Source organism: Gavialis gangeticus, unplaced genomic scaffold, assembly GCF_001723915.1.
Source record: "Gavialis gangeticus isolate Ggan-Ray unplaced genomic scaffold, GavGan_comp1, whole genome shotgun sequence".
In the NCBI taxonomy this organism is placed as follows: domain Eukaryota; kingdom Metazoa; phylum Chordata; order Crocodylia; family Gavialidae; genus Gavialis; species Gavialis gangeticus.
This window is the reverse complement of record NW_017729022.1, coordinates 81,203,757-81,212,403: the sequence shown is the minus strand read 5'-3', so window position 1 is coordinate 81,212,403 and position 8,647 is coordinate 81,203,757. Positions and strand designations below refer to the sequence as shown.

The 8,647-nt window shown below is 44.6% G+C and overlaps 1 long non-coding RNA gene across 1 annotated transcript in view; it reads left to right on the top strand.

Moving 5' to 3' along the window:
- Window positions 1–1,744: 1,744 nt before the first annotated feature.
- LOC109296201 overlaps window positions 1,745–8,647 on the top strand; it is a 19,615-nt gene continuing 12,712 nt past the window's right edge. Inside the window, exon 1 of the long non-coding RNA XR_002096921.1 lies at window positions 1,745–1,756. This is a non-coding gene — a long non-coding RNA (uncharacterized LOC109296201). The remainder of the gene's footprint in view (window positions 1,757–8,647) is intronic.

Below are 8,647 nucleotides of genomic sequence, written 5' to 3'. Positions count from 1 at the left end.
AATTAACAACAGGGAAAGGACAGAAAACAAAGGAATAAAAAGGAAAGAAAGAGAAAGCTAGATAGCAAAGCTCTTTTCTTGCCCAACATTTGCAACAATGTTTGATTGCAGGTAAAGGCTTATTTCACAGGGACTTACAGACTCCCTTAGCCACAATGGTGAGTCAACCAACATTATTTTCCCCTTTCCTCTCAGGAGTAGTCCTCTCACAAAGGCTCCGTTCCTTTAATAGGGATGGGTAATACTTTACCCTTCCTATGGGTGGAGGTGATAGCTGGTCTGCAGTTATCTGCAACATCCCCTGAGGAGCTGAGCTCACATCCAGAAGAATCATGTTCAACAATCAGCAACTGTCATCCAGACCCACAGTTCACACCAATACATTTACCTTACACAACAATTACCCCCACACACATGCAAATGAACCCAGTCTTACTTGCACCAAACAAATGTTTGCACACCAAGGTCTCACTCACATGCTGATTGAACTCTCACACACCAAACCTTGAGGGCATGCTCTTTATAGCCCTTAATCATATCTTTTTCAAGCCAATCACATTCCTAGGACTTATGCCAATCCTTCCCTCAACCAACTGATTTCAGTCATTTCTTTGATAAACATGTATACACTTTCCAAACTTCATCCAATCAGAACGTTAATCACCTTAGGAAGTGAATCTTCTGTCTCACAATTTGGCACCAAAACTTGTTTGTCACTTGTGCACAAACTGGGCATACTCACAACTCTTAAATAGGATAATAGTTCAAAAGTTCAGACCTTCTCAAACCTACTGGTCCTGAACACTGTTGAGTATATACAACTTCAGCTTAACGTAAGTGACAAAACTAAGGCCAGGGACACAGAGGTCTGTGGTAACACTTCCAGAAGAAGGTATAGCCACCTCCAATGTTCTTTGAGCTTCCCATCTCTCATTCACTGGGTCTTACTCAGTGCAGCTACATTAATGTTGTGTCACCTGAGTTTTTGGGCCATGATTGCAGTGCAGCACTGAGTGTTCACTGTTAGGGTTTCCACGAAGGTCCTGATGTTCCAGGTCCTGAAAATGATGGTGTGTGTTCACTGGTATTTTTGACCATGGTAAAGCTGATCCACTGGATGCAGTTATCCAGTCAGGAAGAAATAAAGAATACTGTATTAGACAGGCTATGTTTAGGGCACTTTTCCTAGACCCCTCCCCATATGGGGTGAGCAGAGGATCCTGAAGAGGACTGTCCAGTCACAGTTGCAGCAGCCAAATCACGCTCTTACCTTGTCCAAGTGCTAGACAACCTTCTTGTAACAGCTGCTTCCATGCCAGTTCATGACTAGGAGCTTCCAGACCTCACAATCCTGCTTTTGTTGGCATTAGCTGGTCACCAAGGACTTGAGGAATGTGCCGGAAAATATCTTTTCATGGAAGATGCCTCTATGTGACTTCTTTTATTGTGGAGAAGCTGCTGCACATTAGCTTCCATATGGCTCTTGACAGAATAGAACCTTGATCTAATGGCAACAAGACCAAGACAACTGAGGATTTCATTCCGCAACGGCCTTCATCTTCCTTCACAGCTGTTGAGAGTCTAACATCTTCTTCCACCTGCTCTTCACTGAGAACTTGCAGGCCCATAGCTGGGGGCTGGGTACACTTATTATAGTGGTGACCTGTACTTGCCATGTCACAGCACCATCAAAGGATATATGTGGCTTTTCAGGAGGGAAGCTATTGCCATCTACTATCCTCACCACATCCTGGTGGTGCTGCCACTGCTTTGTCTGCATCTGCTTATTTGTCAGAGTTACCCCTGAAGGTCAGCTGTGTGTAGGAAGGTTAGCTGTGGCCTCTACAGTACTTTTCCCCAACACTCTCCAAAAACATTCTGGATTGCTGTGCCTTGCTGCATTCCCCTCCCAGAAGATGTCAGGGTGACTGAAGTCCCCCATGAGAACCAGGGCCGGTGATAGGGAAATTTCTGCTAGCTGTTTGAAGTAAGCTTCATCTACCCCATCCTCCTGGTCTGGTGGTCTGTAACAGACACCAACCACAACATCATAACCCTTGTTGCTCTCCCCTCTGACTCTAACCCAGAGACTTTCAACAGGCCTATCTCCAGTTTCATGCTGGAGCCTCTGAGCAATCATACAGTTCTTTAACATAAAGCACAACTCCTCCTCATCTTCTCCCCTGCCTGTCTTTCCTGAACAGTTTATACCTATCCATGACAGTGCTCTAGCCATGTGAGCTATCCCATCAAAACTGTTATACCATTCGTGTCATAGTTCTGTAGCTGTGCAAGGATTTTCAATCCTTTCTGCTTGTTTCCCAGGCTCTGTATATTCATGTATAGGCACCTGAGGTAACTAGCCAATTGCCCTACTTTCTCAGGAAAAATGAAAATACCTCCCCTGTTGCCACCTTCTGCTTGCGCTTCCTCCAGGTTACCCACTTCCCCATTTACCTCAGGGCTTTTGTCTCCATTCCCTGGTGAACCTAGTTTAAAGCCTTCCTCACTAGGTAGAGAGCCTGTCTACTGTTAGACCTCAACTCCATGCAATGTCTAATGACTGGATAGCAATGGGCCAGCACATGGATTGGCTTCACAAAGCAGCTTTATTGTGAGACAGCACTCGAGACACCCGTAACTTGAGTGACCTAGAGTATCTTTTTTAACAGTCTTTTATTAAGCTTGATTTATATAGACCCCACCTTGTTCCCTCCCTTTCCCCACCTTCTTCCCTCCCATCTTACAATCCCGCCCCTGCTTACTATTTACCTGCTTTGCATATTATGATATCCCCTATATGGTACTTTATTTCTGCCCCTACAATGACCATCGGTGCTCTTTGTCATTGCTAAGCATTGCTAGGGATGCTATCTACAGCACATTCTTGTTGCTTCTTGTTCCCCTTTCCTGCAGATCTGTAACCTTCAGCTTTTTATCTTATCTTACTTTCCACTACCCTAACTTCTACAAAGATGCTCTTCCCTCTCTTCATCGGGTAGCTACTATCTCTTCCTAGCAATCCTTCTTCTTGAAACAACCTGTGGTCAAAGAAGCCAGTGCCCTGCTGGCAACACCATCTGTGCAGCCATGCATTGATTTGTAGGTTGCATCTGCTCCTGCCTGTGCTCTTTCACTTGACCAGGAGGATTGAGGAGAATACCACCTGAATCCTTTTCCCCTTCACCTTTGCACCCAAAGCCCTGTAATTACTCTTGATCTGCTCAGGGTCTCTGCTGGCAGTATCATTGGTGCCAACATGGATGAATAGCATGGGGTAATAGTCAGAGGGCCAGATGAGTCTTGGTAATCCCTCCATGACATCTAGGATCTGGACTCAAGAACAGGTTAGTCTGACAGATGGATGCCTCTGTCCCCTTCAAAAGGGAGTCTCCAACCATCACCACCCATTGCTCCTTCTTGGTGGAAGTGGTCTTGAACCTTCCAACCTTGGGAAGGCCTAACTTTGTCGTCCTCCATAAATGGAACATGCTCCTCTACCTCTGTTGTTAGGGCTCCATATCTTTTCTCTAGGCAAACTGCTGTAGGTGGAGATGAACACTCCTGCTTGCTACCAGAGGTCACAAGCTTCCAGCTTCCACCTTCCTAGGAGTCCATGTCCTCGCCCTTCTCTAGTGCTGCCTTTGGCAATACTGTTATGGTAGCTTGTTATAGTTAGCCTTAGTTAGACCTGTTTGAGTTGTGCATAACAGTTTTATTTGAACTGTTTTCATTCTGTATCTTCATTGTCAGGTATAGCTTTGGGCTTGCTTGTACCTTATGTTTTTATACAGTCAGTATGAGAAGGCCACTGTAAGACTTCACCTGTGTTCTACTGTCAGCATAGGCATGTAGGATGTGGCCTTCCCACTAGTGTAAGCTAGGTAAACTTGGCACCAACCGACTGAACTAGAGGGATGTAATGATTGGATATGTTAATGAAAGGTGATAAGAGGGGACCAATTGGACAGTGCCCAACTGCAGAGCCCTTGGGATTTCCAGTTTTGGTGGATGGAACAAATTAAGACGCCAGTAAAAGGCCAAGTTAAGATGTGATGGTGTGGAAGCAAAGAAAACTTACCAAGGGGGAACCCTGGAAGTAGGTGCCCCAAAAGCTCCCCTCATGGTACCTGGGTAAAACATGGAAGCCTGCTAAAGGCCAGAGATTTCCCACTTGCTTGCATAAGAACTGTGGCAGCGGCTGAATGGGAGGAGAAGTGGAAGCTCCACTTTGTAAGTTCCTGCTTGCTGTGCATTGGAGGACACTTGGGAGTCACCAGTATATCTGGATATCTGGCTCAAGCAGGAGGGGGAGATGGAGCTGCATGGAGGCATTGCACAGAGCTGTGCCAAAGCAGGAGCACAGGCCGTGCCGCTGAAACCAGTGAGGGGAAAAACTGTAGCTGGGGAGCTCAGAGGAGCACCCAGCATTAGGCACCTGGACCCCCAGAGAAGTGGCGGGAAGAGCAAGCCCCGGAGGACCCTCTGGGAGATGGGCAGAGAGAGGAAAGACTTATCTTTTCTTTCCGGTGACTGCCCATCATAGCAAATGAATGGAGGGGACACTGAATGAGTTTGAAGTATGTAAGTGACTTATGAACTTTGATCTGGTATATGGACTGCCTGGGAAGTTAACTGAATTAATTGATTGCCAGGGTAGGTGATTAAGTGATTTATGTATGGGACTACCCGAGAATTAATTGGACTAGCTGATTTGTGTAAGGAATCATGGGTGAAATTAATAAGGCCGAGTGATTGATTTAATGAACTGCAGTTGAAATTTATTGGGCTAATAGATTTATTTGAACAATGAATCAAGATGTAAATTGATTCCTCTGTAAAATGAATGAATGTCAAGACTTTGCTTTGGAGTTTCATTGATTGTTGTTTATTTATAAGATGCCATTTTGGGGTGGAAGTCCATGGCCAACAAAATTTTGGCCTCAACTGACTTTCTTTGTTGTTGAACTTTTGAGTTAAGAGCAACTAGTGAGCTAAGGCCAGGAGGGTACACCACCCCATGAGTTGGAGATTGGGCACCAGTTTAATATCCAGTTGGCAAGTGGAAGGAGTGTAAGGGGAGGTATGTCATCTTCGTATGCAGCTTGCACTGGTTGTTGTGAATGACCAAGGACTCTCCCATTAATATTCAAGACTAAGACATGGCAGGTGAGAAGAGGGCCAAACCTCATGAGTGTGATGCACTGAAGACCACTCAATCTGTCTACTCCAACAAGTCAATGCCCCAGGGGTTGGAGTGCACATGCACAATAACATAGTGCATGCTGGCAGCACTACTCACAGATGGGTTGGTTGGAACAAAGGAATAGTCTGACAGGATAGGACGTGGACAGTTATGATGATTATAGGGAAATCAATCAATGGTCCTGGGAATAAAGAGTCATCAGAGGAGTGAAGTTAAAGAAAAAGCATAAAAGGAGGCAGGGAGAAAAGTTAAGTGTGTGTTGTCATCATCATCAACATCATCTGGCCGACTACATCTGAATTCTATCAGCCAGAAGATCACCAAGACACAACCATCATCTATCTTCAGAACTACTGATTGGCCATTGGTACATGAGGTGGGGAAACCTTGGAGTGGGTGAGATCATTGATTTAATGTTTTTTCTCTCTGTATAGAAATTACCAACATAACTTTTTATGTATTAATAAAGAGTTAGATTTTAGTTGAGTTTAAATTGGTGTTTTGCTTATTCCATGTTCACTCTGAGTTGGTTGACCTTAGCAATCCTTTATCACCATCTGCTGGACAGATTGGTGTGGTGACAGACTCCAACTTCCTGGAAGTCTATGTCCTCTTCCTTCTCTAGCACTGCCTTTCCACCCCAGTCCTAGAGGTCTCCTCCAGCACGGAGTCAATGAAGCCCTCATGACAGAGAATGGCTTGGACCCTTACCACCTCCTCCGGTAGCTCTCTTGCCTGCTCCCTGAGGGACACCATGAGGAGGAGGCATTGTTCACATCACTGGCATGCCCCCACTTGGCTGTCACTGGAGGGAACCTGCAAGCTGCAGTCTCCACAGCATCAAACCAGGACCTGTGTGGAAACCTTAATGGTGAGTGGTCCTGCCTGGACAGACATCTCACAGGTACAAGCAGAGGCAGTAGGAGTGGCTCTGGGTAATGTCCTCCAGCCATTTCTCTGGGTCTCTGAATCTGCCGCCTCTCTTTTACTGCCCTTCTTCCAAGCAGACCTTCCCTAGCAAACTCACCTGTAATCTGGCCTGTTTACCGCTTCTTATTCCTGCAAGTTTTCTTTTCCCCTGCTTCCTCTCACTAAGCTTAAAGGCTCCCCTTCAAAGAAAGGGTCGCAAGCTGACCTGTGAACTGCTTGCAAGTTGCTTCCCTTGGTCACTTGCTCCCTGGTTGCTCAGGGATTCTCCTGGGACTAGAATGACTCCTCCCCCTTGTTAGGGCTTTTGTCAAACCCGGGCAACAATCACTCAGCAATCACCAAGGAAACAATTCAATAAACCTTTTCAATTTTAATGAGCCATTAATCTGTCTCTTTTCTATACTTGCACTACCCACTGAAGCTGGACTTCTTAGTGACAAAGGTGTTATTTGTAACCCTTGCTGCCCCTTTCTTAGTTCCTAATAAAGGCACTGATTAGTACTAATTAGGGCTGCTCCAACATTATCATAATAGAATGTTTCCCAAGGAATGTTTATGTTAAAAATTCATTTTTTTCTCTATTCTGGAAAATGCTACAATGACTGTAGAATTGGTGAAATAACAATCAGAGGGAAGAGAGTTTATTGTAGTGGCTCTCAACCTTTTTAGACTCAAGGCAACCCTCCTTAGATGAAAGGCACGGCTCAAAATGCTACCTCTTCAGTGTTACATCCATGTAACAACTAGGAAAGACAAACTTTTTTACTACAGGTCTTCTACCAAGTGTGGAGACTATGACACAATTTCCTTTCTTTTGTAAACCAATTTATTAAACATTAACAGTTACAAATTAGTTTAGTCAAAGCAATATGCTCACAACCCTAAGATATAATGAATGTGATGTCACTGGATGGCCAGTCCGTGAGGTCTTGTCTGGAGGCTCCTGATTTGTACATCGAAGTTCTGCACAAGGTAGAATCTTGGATAGATGACCAGATCTTTGCGGGTAGGTTCCCAAGGGTAAGCACATTTTCCTCTTCTTATATACCTTATAGTTACTATATTTCTTAATACATAATTAGCTTACGCCTTCCTCCTAGCACATAATTAATACGTCTGCTTCTGTTTGCCATACATGGACTTGTTCTGTTGTAGCTATACTTTTCCATTCTTAGGCAGGTATAGATCTTGCTCTGACTGTTTTTCTTTTCCCAGGCTATATTTACTCCATTTAGTTAGCCAACTTCCCAGTTCATTTCAAGTCCAGGGACAGTATTTCTTCATGCTTCCTCTTGCCACCAGATGCAAGCCACATGCAACTCAAGTCAAACATGAAGATCCAGGCATTAGCAGCTTTCTTGGGCCTATGTAGGTTTCAATTCTCTTTTGACTCAGAAAAATAATAAAGCAATTCTTCTGTTGCTAAGAACTCAGAAAGACCACAAGAGATCAGAAACTTTTAACTCTCTGAATTCCTATTTGAAACCTCTGGGTTTATCTTGTAAATGATGTTTGCACACCTAAACAGTGCTAACATAATGTGGCACCCCACAGAACCCTTGAAAGCATCTTAAGACACCCCAGGGCGCTGTGGCAACCTGTTTGAGAATCACTGGTTTAGAGTTTCTGTTGGAGAATTGTATGGATGAGTTTACTCCTATGAGAAAGCCTAACTAAAATGATTTTACATGTGTTTTGAAAATAAGATACCATTAGTCAACAGTAACAGTAGGATTACAAAATACAGCTGATTTGGAAGGTCATGTTATAGGAGGAGAAAAGATATCTCAAGTAGCTGGGACTCATTCTCTTTAGAAATTTGAAAATTAGTACAGAAAGCATGAACTGGATTTTAGCCACATCTTCATAGGTAATTTACCCTATCCCAGCACGGTATGGTCCCTGCCTTCCAATGTGCTGCATGCATCAGTCGCAGGTACCTCAGGCACACCATAGATTGGGGTGGGCAGTACTTCTGTGGTTAGAGACACCCGCAGAGGAGAAGGCTATAAGCCCAATAACCCCCTCAGAAAGTTTTGACCCTGTGGATTCTCAAGCTCTATTTACCGATGTCGGATGGTGTAATGGCAGTATGGGCTTGGTACTGCCCCTTCTCGGGAGAATATGGGAGGGGTGAAATACAAGGGAGCACCCAATTAGCAGAATTGAAGGCTGTAGAAGAAGCAATTGCTTATGGGATTGATAAGGGATGGATGGAAATAAGCATGTATACAGATAGTTGGGTATATGCTAAGGGAGCCACTGAATGGATCCCTTATTGGAAAAAGGCTGGATGGCACTCGAAATGCAGACCTGTTTGGGGAATGGAAATCTGGGAACATATCTGGGAGATGAGTGGCCAAATTGGGGTCACCATCCGACATGTCACTGGACATCAAGGGGATGGTTCTCCGGAAGTGATTGTGAATGCCAAGGCGGACTCGCTGATGCGTCCTTCCCGCATCAACTCTCTGGAGACAGCACTGGCAGCCCATGCATTTGCCCATGAAG